The sequence below is a fragment of the Camellia sinensis genome, unplaced genomic scaffold (assembly GCF_055761805.1).
Source record: "Camellia sinensis isolate YWXY unplaced genomic scaffold, ASM5576180v1 Unanchor1, whole genome shotgun sequence".
NCBI classification, from domain to species: domain Eukaryota; kingdom Viridiplantae; phylum Streptophyta; class Magnoliopsida; order Ericales; family Theaceae; genus Camellia; species Camellia sinensis.
The window spans coordinates 19994641-20014617 of record NW_028128987.1 but is presented as its reverse complement, the minus strand read 5'-3'; positions in this window follow the sequence as shown (position 1 = coordinate 20014617).

Here is a 19977-nt window from a genome sequence, read left to right as displayed (position 1 = left end):
TTTTCAAAACAAACATGAAATGTTTTGTTCCAATTTAGGCGATTTGGTCTATACTTGTTTGCTGTGGGCATAACATAGTAATTCTAGGCTAAAAACTGGAATAAGAACACATAATGCTTTCAAAACAAGATATCACGGTTAGTAGAGGCCGATCTTTGATCGGGCGAGAGGGGGTGCTCATAGCTGACCTTCCCCAATCGTACCCAAGTTCCCGAGCCGAGGCAACTTTGGTGATGATGGACACATGGCCTTTGGCATCGAGTCAGGGTTTCCAAAATTCCCCCAAAATAAAATATTTAGGTGGCGACTTTGTATCTGGCAAAGCAGTCCATGTTTGGCACTTCTTTCAAAAATCTGTTTTCTCAAAACGATTTGCCAGATTTGGACTCTTTGGTTCAAATTAAGAACCGTGACACAAATCGAGTCCGAACTGTAGCGGGGTCCCTCGCGGGCGCGTCTACAAGGCCTTATCAGCATCCGATACAGTAATTGATCTGAATTATGTGTTAATTAGAATTCATAGGATTTTATGGTAGATTTAATTGAAATTCGTTTCAGAATGATTAAATAAGATTAATTTAATCCCACTTAATTGCCTATGACTTAAACTAATTAAACACCATTTCTTTTGAGCCCACTCACCTCTTCTCATCCATTTGCATACACCTTTGAGCTTATTCTACCAAAAAAAACAAAAAAAAAAAACTGAGAGAAATGGAGAGTAGAGAGAAATTGTGCTAAAACAAAGAATTGTCTAGGAAATTGAAGACAATTTGAGACCTTGAGTTGGAATCACGCTTGCATTCAACCTTAGGTAAGAACTATACTCCTAAACTTTGTACTTAAGACGATTAGTATATGAATTCAAGAGAGTTAGGTGTACAATTAAGCTAAGATTGAAGAATTAAAGCTCAATACATACATGCATATATAATCCATGGCATTTGAGGGTGTTTTTCCAAAGAATTCTTGCATGCATGTCATAATTCTAGCACCGTTTTGGAGATTCCCTCATGTATGTCTTGAATTCACTTTGATTGTGGGAAAATATCAAGTTTTATGTTGTTTGGTAACACTTGATCATGTTTTGAGAAGCTTTGGTTCAAAGAATTGCATGCATGTCATGTTCTTGGGTTATTCTTGAATTTAAGTTGAATGTTGTACAATAAGCATGTCATTGGGCCATGATTTCTTGAAATGATCCTTTAAACATGTTTTATGAGTTTCTAAGTGTTTTCTCAAGTTTTAGCCCAAAAAAATGAAGTTTGATGTTTTAATGTTTGAGTTTGAACTTGAAGATCAAATCTGGAAATTATAGAAATTTGATCCATACTCGAGCGGGGGACTCCACACTCGAGTGAGCACTCTGAGTACGTACACTTCTGCTTGAGCGACGTGAGTTACGCTCGAGTGTGAAATGCATGTACCCAGAAGCTCGTATGTTTTACAGTCCGCTCGAGCGAGGGACTTCACGCTCGAGCAAAGGTTTGAGTCTTACGCTCAAGCGGAGGTCGAGCGTCCATCAAGCATGAAATCCATGCATCCAGTACTTTTGTTAAAATTTATAGTCCGCTCGAGCGAGGGAATTCATGCTCAAGCGAACCTTCACTTCTTGCATGTCCGCTCGAGCGAGGAAAGCCACGCTCGAGCGTGGATCCTGTTTTCAGCAAGTTTTGGAAAATATTTTCAAGTGCATTTTTGCATCCTCATTCCATCCTAGGCATTCCAACGCTATGATGAAGACTCCATAATGAGGTTAAAGGCTAGAAACACACTAAGAACAAATAAAGTAAGTTGTGTGCGTTTTGAACATGTGTTTCAAGTGTGCGTTTGTTATATGTTCGTGTAGGTCATGCGCCATAAACCGTTGATTAGTTTGCTCTGTCTGTCTGCAACTGAAGCCAGCTGTGAGTAATAACATAGTAAAGCTATGTTCAACTTTATTTATTTTCTGTATGATGAAATAAGATTTGTTTTCTGAAATACTATGTTCTGTACAATGAATGATTGTCCAATTTCTGACATGTATTCGTGGCATCCTTAGCATCATGTGATATCTGTTAGCTGTTATCAAGTATCGGAGGTCCTATTATGGGACCTATTATGTCTGTCATCTGCTACTCGTACTGGAGGCTCCATCTTGGTGCTCAGCATGTATATTCTCTGTTACCCGGATCTGGAGGTTCCTTTAGGGAACTGGTTATTCATAACCACCATGTGTCTGCATCTATCTTGTACCTGTTCTGTTAGCGCTAAGGGATGTACCACGTATGATTAAGCATGAGCTCTAACTGTCGTATTTACTTTGGACAAGAATATGAATATGAATCTGTTTATGAATTTGAACTAAGATTTCTGAATCTGTATGGACTTCATTCATTAAAACCCTTTACCCCGTCATTATTCACTGAGCTTCCGCTCACTCTTTATATTATGTATGTAGGTGAGCTGGTACGTGATCAGGGCCAGAGTTGGCGGCCCACGATTCAGTTTTGTCAGCCAAGCTTTGCGCATCCCGAGGAGGTTCTTGATGAAGTTTGGTTTTGTGGCTATTTTTGTAATCTGTATTAGACTGTGTTGTTTGTTAAGTTGTAGGTAAGATTTTTGTCATGTACGCCTAAGTGTGTTGTGTATATATTATGTGTGTTGACTTCGCTCACATTTTATAAAAGTTTCAAGCTATTATGTCCCATGTATGTTATTACAGCTCATTGGACCTTGTCTATTTTGTATATTTGCTTCCGTAGCCCCTATCTATAGGTTAATCTATCGTGAGGCCTTTGGTAATCCAAGGGTTACTGGCCGGTTGCGATACTAGACCTATAGGGGCTGGTTTGGGTCGTGACAGAGTGGTATCAGAGCACATGTTCTACCGTACACACAGGTCCATATGAGTTTAGGATGTCCTAGTAAGAATTAGAGGCATTCCATCTGTGTGTGTGAGTGTGTGGTAATCCAAATGGATATGAAAATTAAGTATAAATCTGAGCAAATGAATTGAAAGAAAAGAATGAGATTATTCCTATGTTTATTATCATTTGATGTCTCTATAGCAACATGGAGAATGCAAAGGGGAAATGATGTAAGTGAATCTTCAGAGGCTAGCATGAGCCGAATAGAACAAATGCTTGCGGTGCTGACTAAAGCTATGACACAACAGCAAAGACAACAACCTTTGCCCCCTCTACCCCTGCCGGCACAAACCGAAGTAAATAATAATGACATCATCAACTTGACTCAGAAATTCAAGAAAATGAAACCGCCAAAGTTCTTTTGTAGAATTGAACCATTGAAAACAGAGACATGGTTGCTCGAAATGGAAAAACTGTTTGAAGTATTTCCCTGTATCGAGATTCAGAAGGTTTTACTGGCCACCTATACTCTGAAAGACGAAGCTCGAAGATGGTGGTTACTGATTTGGAACACCAATGGGAACATGACGTGGGCTCGATTTAATGAGATCTTTTATGAAAAGTATTTTCCTCAATGTTTTCGGGATCAAAAAGTGTTTGAAATCCAAGAACTTAAACAAGACAGAATGTCTGTAGCCGAGTACGAGGCAAAGTTCACCGAATTAGCCAGATTTGCTTCTCATGTGGTGGACACAGACTACAAGAAAGCTCATAAATTTGAGGGAGGATTAAACTTCGACATATTTGTTCGAGTTGGGGTACTAAAGTTGCCAACATACGTGCAAGTTCTTGATTGATCTTTAATGACGGAAGCCACCCTAGCCGCTATGAAGCAAAGTAAGGCAAAGGGGTGTATGCTACTGAGCATCTAATGCTTGTTTCTGATGTGGCAGGACGGGTCATGTGGTGAAAGATTGCCCACTTGGGTTTGAAAACGCCAGCCGTCCTATGATGAGTTCAGTCGGGCCCGTTTCTACAGTCAAAACAAATACAAAGGCTAATACTGGGAAAGAACCTTTGAGACAAGGTCGAGTGTTTGCCTTAGTGCCTGGTGACGTACAGAATGCTGAAACTATGGTGTTAGGTATACTCCCTATATGTTCTCAAAATGCATATGTATTGATAGATTCTGGTTCTACACATTCCTTCGTATCGTATGCTTTCTTTCGAAAATTAACTTGACCACTAGAGCTTATGACATATGTGTTATCTGTTTCTACATCGTCTAAGGGTTCTATGTTATGTACTTATGTTTATCCAGCATGTGACATTATGGTCAGTGATATGATATTGTATGTTGACTTATTGCCCTTGGACATTGATCATTTTGATTGTATTCTGGGTATGGATTGGTTGACTAAATACTGTGCTACTATTGACTGTGCGAGTAAGTCTGTTGTGTTTAGACCGCCGGGTAAGCCTGAATTTATTTTCACTAGAAATGGGGTAGTTCCTCCCTCGTACTTGATTTCGGCCATGAAAGTTGTGAAATTGCTTAGGAAGGGATGTATGGGTTACCTGTGTTGTATACTGACTACACCATCTGATCATGCTAATGTGGAAACTATTCCTGTTGCTTGTGAATTTCCCGATGTATTTCCAAATGACTTACCTAGGGACTTAGTTGATAGGGAAATTGAATTCACTATTGAGGTAATTCTGGGAACACAACCTATTTCCAAGACCCCCTATAGAATGTCAACCTCAGAATTGAAAGAGTTAAAAACATAACTCCAAGAACTGTTAAACAAGAAATTCATTCGCCTGAGCACTTCACCTTGGGGTGCTCCAGTCCTGTTTGTCAAAAAGAATGATGGATCTTTGAGGTTATGTATAGACTATCGGGAATTGAACAAAGTAACTATGAAGAACAAATACCCTTTTCCCCGAATAGATGATTTGTTTGATCAACTTCAAGGAGTCCAAGTGTTTTCTAAGATTGACCTCAGATTTGGGTACCGTCAGTTAAAAGTTAAGGCGGAAGACATAGAGAAAACTGCATTCAGGACTAGATATGAACATTATGAATTTTTAGTAATGCCGTTTGGGGTGACTAGTGCCCCTGCTGCCTTTATCAACCTCATGAACAGAGTGTTTAAACCATTTCTGGATGAATTCGTGGTTGTGTTTATTGATGATATTTTGATTTACTCCAGAAACAGGGAAGATCATGAAAATCACTTGAGAACTGCTCTACAGACCTTGAGAGAAAAGAAATTTTATGCTAAATTGTCCAAATGTGAATTTTGGCTTGACAATATGACGTTTTTGGGGCATGTAATCAGCAGGGATGGTTTTTCTGTTGACCCTCAAAAAATTAAAGCTATTGTGGACTGGCCAAAACTGACAGAGGTTAAAAGTTTTCTGGGACTTGCAGGTTACTAAAGGAGATTTGTGAAAAACTTTTCAAAACTTACCATGCCATTGACCTAGTTAACTCAAAAAAATGTGCCATTTAATTTGGAATGAACAACGAGAGTTAGCCTTTCAAGAGTTGAAGACCAGATTAGTGACTGCACCAATCCTACTTTGCCTAATGATACCGATGGATTTCAGATTTACAGTGATGCTTCCTCCCTATAGAATTTCCAGAATGGAAAAGTAATTGCTTATGCCTCTCAGTAACTCCATTCACATGAAAAGAATTACCCAACACATGATCTTGAACTCGCAGTTGTAGTGTTTGCCTTGAAAATTTGGCGACATTATCTATATGGAGCAACTTGTGAAGTGTACACGGACCACAAAAGCCTCAAATATTTCTTCACTCAGAAAGAAGTGAATATGAGACAAAGGAGATGGCTGGAATTGATCAAGGATTATGATCTGCAAATTCTATATCATCCGGGAAAAGCTAATACTGTAGCTGACGCTTTGAGCCAAAAATCAATTGGAAATTTGTCATGTTTGATGTCCAGTCAAAAAGAATTGCTAGATGACCTGTAAAAGAATGGGATAGAAATTGTTTTGCGAGAGCAAGGGGGATTTTAGCCGCCATTTCCGCTCAACCTGCAATTGTTGAAGAGATCAAAGAAAAGCAACTTGAGGATGAATATTTGAAAAAGGTTGTAGAAGAACTTGATTCAAAACCGAGGCCGGGATTCGTGTTTGAGAATAATGTACTGAAATTTCATAATCGTCTTTGTGTACCTGATTGTTATGACTTGAGAAAGTGTGTTATGACCGAAGCTCACAGCACTAAGTTTGCCATGCATCTGGGGAACACGAAAATGTATCATGATTTGAAACAATTTTTTTTGTGGCCGGGAATGAAAAAGGATATTGCGGATTTTGTGGCTAGATGTTTACACTGCTAACAAGTTAAAACCGAACATCAGCGACCCACTGGTTTGTTAGAGTCGCTTCCAATACTGTAATGGAAATGGGAACACATTACCATGGACTTCATTGTGGGATTGCCTCGCTCTACTCGAGGTATGGATTCTATCTAGGTTATAGTTGATCGTTTGACTAAATCTGCCAATTTTCTACCTGTCAAAACTATTTACAAAGCTGACAAATGGGCCAATATTTATATGAATGAGATTGTGAAATTGCATGGGGTGCCAATGTCTATTGTATCTGACAAAGATTCAAAGTTCGTATCGAGATTCTGGCAAAGTTTACAATAGGCTTTGGGGACAAAACTAAGATTGAGCAGTGCATATCACCCACAGACAAATGGTCAAACTGAACGGACTAACCAAACTTTGAAAGATATGCTCAGAATGTGCGTATTAGATTTCCAAGGACACTGGGAAACCTATTTTCCATTGGCCGAGTTTGTATACAACAACAACTAGCATTCTAGCATTGGAATGGCTCCTTACGAAGCTTTGTACGGAAGAAAATGCCGATCTCCAATATGTTGGGCTGAAGTAGGTGATAGACCCTTGTTGAGGTCGGAACTTGTGCAGGAAATAACAGAGAAAGTGAAACTGATCCAACAGTGTTTGAAAACTGCACAGAGTCGGTAAAAGAGTTATGCTGATATCCGAAAAAGAGATAGAGAATACGAAGTTAGGGACCACGTGTTCAAAAAAGTGACTCCTATGAAGGGTCAAACACGGTTTGGTATTAAGGGAAAATTGCCGCCAAGGTATGTTGGGCCATATGAAATTCTTGAAAAGATCAACCCGGTAACGTATCGGGTAGCCCTACCTCCGGTAATGGAGCATATGCACAATGTATTTCATGTATCGATGCTTCGAGAATATTTGAGAGACCCACTCCATGTCATTGAACCGATACATGTGCTTTTGAAGGATGATTATACTTACACAAGAAAGACCTATTCAGATTGTGAACTGCCGGATCAAAAGATTGAGGAACAAAGAAATACCACCGGTAAAAGTTGATTGGCAGAATCATGGAGGAACTTATGCTACATGGGAAACAGAAGAAGACATGATGAAGAGATATCTGGAACTGTTTCCGTTGGACCCAATGTTGCTTCGAAATGAACGTAATTCGAGTTTGGAGGACCCAACTCTTTTGAGGGGAGAAGACTGTAACAACCCCAACTCATGATTAACATTAATCCATGATTAATTATGCCTAACAGTAATTAAGGAGGAATTCTGAATTAATTTGCATGTGTGTGTTGCATTATCTGTGTTTATATCTGTTTTGCGTAGGAAGATCTGTTCGTGTCTTAGTTTCGATTTGCGAATTGAAGGCCTTATCGGCATCCGATACAGTAATTGATCTGAATTATGTGTTAATTAGAATTTATAGGATTTTATGGTAGGTTTAATTGAAATTCGTTTTGGAACGATTAAATAAGATTAATTTAATCCCACTTAATTGCCTATAACTTAAACTAATTAAACACCATTTCTTTTATGAGCCCACTCACCTCTTCTCATCCATTTGCATACACCTTTGAGCTTATTCTACCAAAAACAAAAAAAAAATGTGAGAAAGGGAGAGTAGTGAGAAATTGAGCTAAAGCAAAGAATTGGCTAGGAAATTGAAGACAATTTGAGGCCTTGAGTTGGAATCACGCTTGCATTCAACCTTAGGTAAGAACTATACTCCTAAACTTTGTACTTAAGACAATTAGTATATGAATTCAAGAGAGTTAGGTGTACAATTAAGCTAAGATTGAAGAATTAAAGCTCAATACATACATGCATATATAATCCATGGCATTTGAGGGTGTTTTTCTAAAGAATTCTTGCATGCATGTCATAATTCTAGCTTCGTTTTGGAGATTCCCTCATGAATGTCTTGAATTCACTTTGATTGTGGGAAAATATCAAGTTTTATGTTGTTTGGTAACACTTGATCATGTTTTGAGAAGCTTTGGTTCAAGGAATTGCATGCATGTCATGTTCTTGGGTTATTCTTGAATTTAAGTTGAATTTTGTACAATTGGCATGTCATTGGGCCATGATTTCTTGAAATGATCCTTTAAACATGTTGTTTTATGCGTTTCTAAGTGTTTTCTCAAGTTTTAGCTCAGAAAAATGAAGTTTGATGCTTTAATGTTTGAGTTTGAACTTGAAGATCAAATCTGGAAATTCTAGAAATTTGATCCACGCTCAGCGGGGACTTTGAGTACGTACACTTCCGCTCGAGCGATGTGAGTTACACTCGAGCGTGAAATGCATGTACCCAGAAGTTCGTGTGTTTTACAGTCTGCTCAAGCAAGGGACTTCGCGCTCGAGCGAAGGTCTGAGTCTCACGCTCGAGCGGAGGTCAAGCGTCCGTCAAGCGTGAAATCCTTGCATCTAGTACTTTTGTTAAAATTTACAGTCCACTCGAGCGAGGAAATTCACGCTCGAGCGAACCTTCACTTCTTGCATGTCTGCTCGAGCAAGGAAAGCCACGCTCGAGCGTGGACCCAATTTTCAGCAAGTTTTGAAAAATGTTTTCAAGTGCATCCTCATTTCATCCTAGGCATTCCTAGGCCATGATTAAGACTCCATAATGAGGTTAAGGCCTAGAAACACACTAAGAACAAATAAAGTAAGTTGTGTGCATTTTGAACGTGTGTTTCAAGTGTGCGTTTGTTATATGCTCGTGTAGGTCACGCACCATAAACCGTTGATTAGTTTGCTCTGTTTGTTTGCACCTGAAGCCAACTGTGAGTAATAACATAGTAAAGCTATGTTCAACTTTTTTTATTTTCTGTATGATGAAATAAGATTTTTTTTCTGATATGCTACGTTTTGTACAATGAATGATTGTCCAATTTCTGACATGTATTCATGGCATCCCTAGCATCATGTGATATCTGTTAGCTGTTACCTAGTATCGGAGGTCCCATTATGGGACTTATTATGTCTGTCATCTGCTACCCGTACTGGAGGCTCCATCATGGAGCTCAGCATCTATATTTTCTGTTACCCGGATCCGGAGGTTCCTTTACAGAACTGGTTATTCATAACCACCATGTGTCTGCATCTGTCCTATACCTGTTCTGTTAGTGCTAAGGGATGTACCACGTATGATTAAGCATGAGCTCTGACTGCCGTATTTACTTTGGACAAGAATATGAATATAAATCTGTTTATGAATTTGAACTAAGATTTCTAAATCTGCATGGACTTCATTCATTAAAACCCTTTACTCCGTCATTATTCACTGAGCTTCAGCTCACTATTTATATTATGTATGTAGGTGAGCCGGTACATGATCAGGGCCAGAGTTGACGGCCAACATTTCAGTTTTGTCAGCAAAGCTTTGCGTCTCCCGAGGAGGTTCCTGATGAAGTTTGGTTTTGTGGCTATTTTTGTAATCTATATTAGACTATGTTGTTTGTTAAGTTGTGGGTGAGATTTTTGTAATGTACACCTAAGTGTGTTGTGTATAGTAGACACCTCATTTTTGACCGCCTTTAAGACTTGGACGCGACTGATGGTTTTGGAAGATGTGCAGGGCAAAGGTTCAATTTCTTCGGCCAGGAGAGAGAGTCAAATCTCAACTTCATATCCCTTTTTGGACCAAAACAATCTTGATCAAAAGATTTTAGACCATGAAACCCTCTCTTTCAAAAACGTTTTTGAAATAAAGTTTCTACGATATCCCGACGATAGCATTTTGTTAAATGTCGCGCTTTTCGGTAAACCGAGCGAGGACAAAGTGGAAATGAATGAAGGAGAGATAAACACTTTTGAAAAATCTTTCAAAACACCTTGTTTAGGGGTTTGGAGTTGAAGAAAAGAGGAGAGGAGAGAAGAAAACAAGGTTGGGAAAAGTTCGGCATAGATTCGGGTAGGACCGAATCTGCGCGGCTTCACGGAAACTAGCATAACTTTTTTCACAGGAGGAATTTTAATGCAAGGTTTGCGCCATTGGAAAGCTAACTTCCGGGGCTTTAATTTGGACACTTGAGTGGCAACCATTGGACTTTCCAATCACTGGCCGGCCACCTTTCTTTCCGGCAGAACCATTTTTTGTTCTGAAAAGTAGCAGGCCGGCCAGAAAATCTAGCAGGCCGGCCACCTATTTGGTGAATGGCCTGTTTTGCCCTTTTGAGCTGGCCGGCCATGATCCTTGTCCCAAGTGTATTCCAGCTATGTATTTTGTTTTGCACTTCACCCATGTCCGAGGGTTTGGCCTTTTGGGGGGGAAACTTGAATTTGAAATTCCCCCCCTTTTCTCCACTCCTTTGCCTATAAAACCAGCCCCACCCCTTTAGTTTTAAGGGTTAGAAATTTTGGTTTGGAGCTCCTACATTGTATCTCTCTCTCTCTACACTCCAACCCTCAAAACCTTCCAAACCCTACACCATTTCTACACCACCACCTAGCACCACACCACCACCATCCATTCCAGCCACTTGGAGCTGTTTTCCAGAGCTAAGGAGCCACCAAACTTGGTCCAAGAGTTGTCAAAGATTTGGTCTTCAAGGGTAAGTCTTCTCCTCCCTCTTTCTTGCCTTATTTTGCTCAATATCTAAGCCATACTTGCTTACATTTTTGGGCTCCGACCCTAACTGAAAATAGTCATTTTTTGATGTCTTTTTCATGATTGATTAAGGGTCCTTCCATGTTTAAGGTCTCTAGCTACCACTTGCTTCTTTACCTCTCTTGTATGCCTCTTTCTTGCATAGTATTTTAGTCTCATTTGTAAATTGTTTTGAGCTTGGTCATAAACTGAAAAGTGGCTTATTTTGAGCCCTTGTTCAACATTGTTGAAGCACTCTTCACTGTTTGAGGCTTTATTTTGTCACTTGCCTCTTCATCCCTCTTTTGGCCTTACTTTTGCATGTTTTGTTAGCCCCTTGTGCTTGTGGTTTTGGGCTCTGGTCCAAACTGTAAATAGCCTTATTTTGACCCTCTCTTTATGTTTGATTGAGGGACTTTTGCTGTTTGAAGCTCCCTTTTTGCTCTTTTTGTTTAAACCTCTTTTTAGGCCTTATTTTGCATAGTATTTTAAGCTTGCATGTGCACTGTTTTGGGTCTGGTCACTAACTGTAAAACACCATGTTTTGGGCCCCTCTTCAACTTTGTTGAAGGGCCCTCCTCTGTTTGAGGCCAGAAACCATCACTTGCTTCTTTGTCTCCCTTTTGGCCCATTTCTTGCACAATAGTTTAGCCATACTTGTGTTTGTTTTCGTGGCTTGTTGTAAACTGTAAAGTATCATGTTTTGAGCCCCTTTTAAACTCTATTGAAGGGCTCTTGGCCATTTAGGGCCAGAAGCTGCTACTTGCTTCATTATCTCTCTTTTGGGGCCATTTTTGCATGTTAACTTAGCCCTATTTGTGTTCACTTTTTGGCCTTGTTTAAAAATGTAAACATATTTGTTTTGGAACTGTCTTGATTCTGTCTTCACACTTCGTGTTCAAATAATGCATGCTTTGCATAGCCATAGGTCATTCCATGTACCTAATTTCATGTTTCGGGTCTCATTCCATGTATCGGGTGCCATGTTTCCATGTTCTGGGGCTGTTTTGCATCATATTTTGCTACTGAAATTTGCATGCTAGTATGCCATATTCCATGCCTTGCCATGTCCTGTTAGAGTGGCATTTGGTGCCTTAGGGTCGGTCCTCGGTTTGCGTGCATGTGTGCACGCATTTTGAGTGTCTCATTTTCATCTCATGGCTACTTATGTGAGTGTGGCTGAGGTCCACTCGTGTTGGTGTAAGTTCATTGTGCATTGTGTATGCCATTCCATTTCATAGCATTGTGTATGCTACGTTGTATGTTAGCGCATTGTGTATGCCATGTTACCTCGTGCATCGTGTATGCAATTTCATAGCATTGTGCATGTTAGGTTGTATCTTAGTTGCATTCATGCATGTCATGCATATTGCATTGTGCTTGGGATAGGGGTTAGCCCAAGCATGGAAAACGAGGTACGTTCCGTACTCTGAGTGACGGAACGTGTCTCAATTCCTGGTCGCCGACACTCCGGATGATCCATGATGGAGCCTCGGTCTTGTTATGTTTACATGTGCATTCATTTCATATTAAGTCGTGCAAATCGACTCCTCGGCCATCATGCATCGAGATGCGTGATTGGTGGCACGAGAATCGAGGACTACACTCCCTGAAGGGTAGTCATGCATACATATGTGAAAATACTTTGCCATGCCCCTTTCTTGCTCTCTGTTACAGCAAATCAAGAGTCAGCAGCCTTCTGGAGCTTGGCACGTATCCCAAGAACAATCGCAAACAGAGGCTAATTGGGGCATCGCAATGGATTTCCGCGCAAGGCAACCCGAACATGCATCATTCATCATCCGGATCAGAGTTGAGGCAGTCCCTGGCTTGCATGCCAATTTATTACTTTCCTAGTTAAATTTGTAAATTAATTAGGGTTTTTGTACTTATTCAGACTGTATTATTCATTTGGGACTGTATATTATTTATTCGGACCCTCTGTGTGAGGGCAATGTTGTAATAAGTGTGCGTGTGTGTGATGTATGTCTTCTAACCCCACGTCTTTCTCCCTTTTATTTACCCGCTTATGATGGTTAGATTAGGGCATGTTTCAATTAGCATACAGTATGATAGCATGTTTGCATTCATTCATCTGTTTTGCATGCACCGGGCTCGGCGCATCATACTAACTGCATTGTATTTTCAATTCCAAGTTGAATACATGTTAGCTGTAACATTTCATATGCCATGTTTAGAATAGCCGAGCCTGCTATAGTTGCATTTTTGCATGTGTTGCATTAGGCACTTCTGTATAGTTAGGATCATGCATGGATTTCTAATCAGCTTCTGTTTTGGCTTGGAGTACTCGGTAAGTTTTATGCTTTAGCATCCTTGCATGCGTGTGAGTGACTACCATGACAGCATGCTTACCATGAGGCTAATTGCTTATGTGATATAACTGCCTGAATGCCTGTGGGTGAAGGTTGGGTTATTTGAATTGGAACAATTCATCAAATGTGTGTTTTAAGCCCACTAGATAGTGGCAAAACATGTTTTTTTTAAGCCCACCCGAGGGTGGCAAATCCACGTCTTAGCCTACTTGCGGGTAGCACCATCAAACCATTTTCAAATAAACAAACATGAAATGTTTTGTTCCAATTCAGGCGATCCAGTCTATACTTGTATGATGTGCGCATCACATAGTAAATCTAGGCTAATAACCGGAATAAGAACACACAATGTTTTCAAAACTTGATATCATGGTTAGTAGAGGCCGATCTTTGATCGGGCGAGCGGGGGTGCTCACGAAGTGACCTTCCCCAATCGTACCCAAGTTCCTGAGCCGAGGCAACTTTGGTGATGACGGACACATGGCCTTAGGCAAACGAGTCAGGGTTTCCTAAATTTCCCCAAAATAAAACATTTAGGTGGCGACTCTGTATCTGGCAAAGCAGTCCATGTTTGGCACTTCTTTTAAAATTTGTTTTCTCAAAACGATTTGCCGGATTTGGACTCTTTGGTTCAGATTTAGAACCGTGACAATTTGAGAGTCCGAACTGTAGTGAACCCCAAATGAACAAAACGGGAGCTCGTTCCTCCCGGGGCGTTCGGGGACGTCTACAGTTTCAGGTGACTCCGCTGGGGATATAGAGAACTTGACTCGAACTCACGATATCTGGATTTGACCACACTTCTGTGTTTCTTTGCGTTGCATTTGCATTGGTGCGCCTAGGACACCGTGTTTGCCATCTGCTATTCCTGAATGGTTTACCGGAGGCTTGTCTTGTCAAGACATGACCATAAGGCTGACCGGTTGTGGGCTCTGCCAGTATGGGAACACAAACCCCGATTTTACCGGGGCACCCTTTCGACCATTTGACCTAGTGCATATTCGGATCCATAGTGACCATTCCAAACTAGGACAGGTTGCTTACCCGATATAGGTTGTTTGAAACCGCTGCGTGCGTAGTGAAACCCTAGCTCCTGACAAAATAGGATAGGGAAACCCTACCCCTCCATAGGGGTGTTTTGGCTCTCAATTATCTGTTATGTGCTTTTAGAGTGCGTCTCTACAAGAATGCATGTATTAGTTTGCAAGTTTGGGCATCAGGCCTGCGGGCACCAGTTCAGTATTCTGGGATTCAGTTTACCTGAGGGTATCAGATTTGAGGCTGAATTTTGGAGGCAGAATTCAGTAGAGGGCACAGTCATCCTGCTACACTCGTATCTGTTTTGGTGAAGTTGAGCTGAGATGCTGCATGTTTTCTCTTTTGCTAGGTAGTCTGGGAACCATAGCTTCAGAAGGCTCTGATATCCCCCGAGGTTCATCGAACTTGTGCTGATAGACTTTGTCAGGTCAGAGATTCAGTTCAAGGGCAATCAGTGTTCCTTTGCCAGAGGCAGGGTAAAAGGGCCAGTCAGGCACAAATCACCAGTTCAGCAGTTACCAGATCAGTGGCCCCTATCCACCCCACCAGTGAATAGTCAGGCTGAGGTCTCAGTTTCTACTGCAGGGATAGATACCAGTCAGTTAGATGGATCAGCAGAACACATCAGGGATGGAGGCAATGATGCGCCAGATGCAAGAAAGTATAAAACTCATGCAGCAAGACGCTGCCCGGCAAATGGAATTTGCCAAACAGCAGGCTGCGATCATGGCCCAGCAGGCTGAGCTAATCACCAGGCTGCAACAGCAAAATGGAGCATCTGCTTCGCACTAAGCCCCTCCCCCACCAGGAGTTCCAGCACCCGGGGAGACGCCAAATGTCCAGGAAGGTACGAACATTCCGACAGGGCCGGCTCTGCCCCCAATCTTACCCCAGCTGTCTAAAGCACCAATCAACCCACCGGACTCTCCCTTTGAGTTCGAGGTAGACCATACAGCGTTGAAGTTGAGCAAGCTTGAAAAGTTGTTCAAAAAATCCCAGGGGGTAAAGTCCATCCTGGACATTGAGGACGGGTACACCGACGCAGCTGTGACACTGCCGGACAGGTTCAAGATGCCTCACATCGACCGTTTTGACGGGTCAGGAGATCCCATGGTCCACCTGAGTTTGTTTTCAGATGTTCTGCGCCCGATGGGCTTGACAAGATTACAGAAGCTTTCCCTTTTTGGCAGGACCCTGTCAGGTATTGCGGCCATCTGGTACGCCAAATTGGAGGATTCAGTGAAACGAAGCTGGGAAGAGATGGCCGAGGCCTTCGTCGCACAATATTCATACAATACCCAAATCGAGATTACTACCCGTGATCTTCAGATGACGAGGCAGGAGCCTAATGAGAGCTTCTCAAAATTCGTGGCCCGCTGGAGGGCCAAAGCCTCAGTGATGACCATTAGGCCAACGGATAAGGACCAAATCAGGATGATTGTGCGCAACCTCTAACCAAAATTGATGCAGAAGATGATTGTACTCCCCTTCCCCACCTTTTCGGATCTACATGAGATGGGGGTATAGATCGAGGACGCTATGAAGCAAGGCCTTCTTGACCAGGAGAAGGAGCAGCCCAGGAGGGCGTTTTCTCGCAGTTCGAATGCGACCACCAGTGGTGATGCGGCCGCAAGATCTTCTGAAGTGGGCATGGTCACCACCACCACATCAAAAATAGCTACCCCATTCACCGGTGCGTCCGGAAGTAGCTCACAAAAAACCAAATACCCACCTCGAGTCAAGAGGGTTTTCACTCCACTTCATATGCCTTTGTCAAAGGCTCTAGAGGTCTTACTCCGTAAAGGACATCTGAAACCGTTGGAACAAAGGTCCCTACCCGATCCTATCCCTGCAAAGCATGATCAGACTAAATACTGCGCCTACCATTAACAAACCGGTCATGACACCGACAGTTGCTTTCGTCTGCGCCATGATGTACAAGATCTGTTTGACAACGGGGTCATTACCGCACCGGGTCCTGCAAAGTCTATCGGCACTTGATTAGTGAACTTGTGGGGGATAATGTGATGTGATCAAGGGATGAACCACCTGCGGGCGGCACTCAGTTTACTCCAGATGTGGCGTGTGGCACGCGCTGTTTTGAGCATTTGTGAATACTAGTTTTTGTAGCTTCTGACTTGGGTGTTGTGTCAGTTCTGTGGTTTTGTTTTGAGTCTGTCTCTTTGTTTTGAGTCTGTCTTTTTGATTAAGGGTCTGTCTTGTTGTATCGAGTCAGTCCTGTTTTGTTAGAGTCGGGTGATTCCAGGAGTGTTACTTCGGATATCACTATTTTGTTTTATGTTTGTCCTTTTGTTTTCTTTTGAGTCTGTTTCTACCGGGGAGCTAGTTGTGCCAACAGATTTGAATGAAATAGCATTGATTTTCACACTCTTGTGTTTGCTTCTGCCTTACGCCAGTCGTGCCAGAAAGTTTGAATAGAGCGGCAGTACTTTTCACCTGCTCTTCTGTGCCTTGAAATTGTTGCATTGACCTAAGTGTAGACACCCCATTTTTGACCGTTCTCAAGACTTGGACGTCACTGTTTGAACACACGGTGATCTTCCATGTTTGTGTTCGTTTGGAGTTCCCGGAGGTCTCGGCTCACGCGCCTTGCCTCAGGATCCCCGAACTCGACCGTTTAGTGTCTGGTTTTGCACCAAACACTTGCATCTTGCCCTTGAGAGGCAAGGTGGGGCTTGTAGACCATCCCCACCCATCACCGGCAGTGGCTAGATGCCACCGGCTGGTTTTTGCTGTCACCGGCAAAATAGTCTGCCGGTCGGCACTATTTGTTACCGGTCAGCACTTTTTTGTGCCGGTCGGCACTTTGTTTGGCCAAGATGGCATTTTTTGCCGGCCGATTGCTGTTCATCTGCTTTTGCAGATATTTTTGGACAGCTGTATAACTTTTGCTCCCCTCCATACACGTGTATGGAGGGATCTCCCTCTTGCAAAGCTTGTTTGATAAGCTTTACAAGAGGCATATAGAGAGAAGCTCTCTCTAAGGCAAAAGGAGGAGGCTTAGACATTTTTGAGAGAGGAAAATACAGAGAAGAGCTCTGGTTTTCTAGGGTTAGGGTTAGACATACACAATCTATCTCTCTTTCCCTTTCATTTTGTTCACTAGGTGTTTTGTGCCTTACTATTGCACACAAACACCTAGTGTTTCACCTTCCTCTAGGAGCTGAGGTTCCAAAGAGTGTGTTTTGAAGTTTTTGTCTTGGATTCAAGCTCAAGGAGGCCATTGGAGCATCTTTGTTGAAGAAGGCATCAAGGGTGAGAAACTAGTCCTTTTTTCCCCCTTTTTTGCATTGATTTTCTACTAGTCTTAGAGCTGTTTTTGTGATTATTGTATAACATAAAAAAGTTCTTTTTTTAAGCCCTCTTTATTTTTTATTAAGAGTGTTTTGTTGTTTGAGGGGTGTTGACCACCCTTAAGCCTCAAAAGGCCTCATTTTGAGCCATTTTGTGTTAGCTCCGGGATTTTGGTGTTGAGGTCTCTTCACCACTGAAATCTTGAGGGATTTCAGTGGTGAAGATGATCCTTTGAAGTCCCAAAAAGGAGAGGGCCACCCCCTCTCCTTGTTGTCCTTGAAAAGGACACATTTTGGCCTCTTAAGGAAGCCTATGCTTGAGTGTGTGTTGAGCATGTTTGGTTTGTTTTTCATGCTTATATATCCATGATATAACATGATTTAAAGTTGGTTTTGGAACTTCATGCATGTTTAGCATAGTTGCCTTGTAATGCCATGTTTGTGCCTTAACATGTTCTAGGTTGTTAGCCTTGTTGGAGCATGTTTTAGGCTTGCATTTGTGAAGATTATGTGCTTATTTTGCCATGTTTTAGCTCTGTCCATAGTCGTTTGGGTTGATCTTTGCATGCATTATATGGCTCCTTTGCATTTAGGCTTGTTGGCCTTGAGTATGTGCATGTGTAGCATGACATCTTTGCATGAATTTGATGAATTGGGGTCACCTTGTATGCCATTTCAGTCCTATTTCCATGCTTGTTTGATTGCCTTGCATGCCTCTTTAATGCTTTGAAAGCATGTGTTGCAATGCTCCATGTTTTGGCCATGGTATATGCCTTTGTATTTGGGCCATTTAGATGCCATCTAAGTGGTCCTTTAGGTTTGTTTTAACATGCTAAACCTCTGATTTTGGTCCCTCTTTGCATGCCTTGTTTGGTCTTGCTTAGTGTAGTTCAATGCCTCATCGATTTGCTTTGAACACTTAGGCCTTTTGGTGCATGTTTTGGCTTGATTTATAACTTGATTTGGCATCATTTTATAACATAATTTTAGGGTTCATGTTGCATGCTAATTAGTCCATGATCCCTCCTTTCAAGTGTGCTTGAATGTTGTTTGATTCATGCTTAAGTGTTGGTCCTTATGTGCATGTGTGTGTGCATGCCATTTAGCCCTCACCTTTTAGCACAATGGCCACTGTTTTAGGCCTTATGAGAGCTGCCTAATTCATGTATAAGTCCATCTTGCCATCCATTTGCATTGCCCTATGTATGCTTGCATGATTGCATAAGTGCATTGCCATGTCATTTTGCATTCCTAGCTTGTATGCCTAGGTTGCATTGCATCTTGCATGCATGCCTTGTTCCTTGAATTGGTGATAGGAATTGGGCCTAATTTGTTTGATTGGTTTGCATACATTTGAAACCAAAGTTGCATACTTGGTTCTTTGGGCCATCATGCATGGAAATGCGTGATTGGTGGTCCGGGAACCGAGGCACATGTCCCTTTGAGTCATTACAATGATAAGAGACATGGTTAGTGCATACATGTCTTGAAATATGCTGCCATGCCTTGTTTTGCCCTCTGTTGCTGTGAGTTGCAGGTTCTGCAGGAATACTCTGCCGACCGGCAGTGTAATGTGCCGACCGGCACCATTTTCTCTGCCGACAGATTCAATTTTGTGCCGATGGCCATACAACACTGCCGGTGGAAATTTCATCTAGCCGGTGATGATCCCCTCTGTCCAAGGATGCAGTCCTGAGGTTTTGACAACCTCCAGAGGAGGAAAGGGAGGAAAACAGAGGCAGCTTGCGCATGGCGGCGCGCTTCCCGAGGCGTTTTCCCGCTTTATCTAATTAGTTAATTTGTTAATTAATTAATTTGTAACATTTAATTAGCTTGCGTAGTTAGTTAATTTGTAATATTTATTCGGTCCCTCCGAGCGAGGGCAAACCTGTAATAAGTGTGCGTGAGTGTGTGTATGTCTTCCAACCTCACGTCTTTCTTCCCTTTTATTTACCTGCTTATGATGGTAGATTAGGGCACGTTTAATTTAGCATACCTTATGCTATGCATGTGTGCATCCATGCATTTGTATTGCATGCATTAGGCTCGGTACATCACGCTAACTGCATCAGTACTTCGAATTCAAAAATTGAATATGTGTTAATTGTGCATTTTCACATGACATGTTTAGGATTAGCCGAGCCTATCTTAGCGACATTTTGTATGCGATGCATTAGGCACTTAACATGGACTTGGATCATGCATGTTTGCTAACAAGTTCTTTGTTTTGGCACGGAGTACTATGTAAGTATTTCCGCTTTAGCATATCACATGAGTGTGAATATTGCCATGACAGCATGCTTAACATGAGGCTAGATGCTTATGTGTTAAACTGTTTTGAATGCCTGTGGGTGAAGGTTGGATTGTTTGAGTTGGAAAAACTCGTTGAAATCCGTATTTTAGCCTACTTGCGAGTAGCAAATCCAAAGCATTTTCAAAACCAAACGGATATGCAATGTTTATTTCCAAATTAGGCAATCTAGT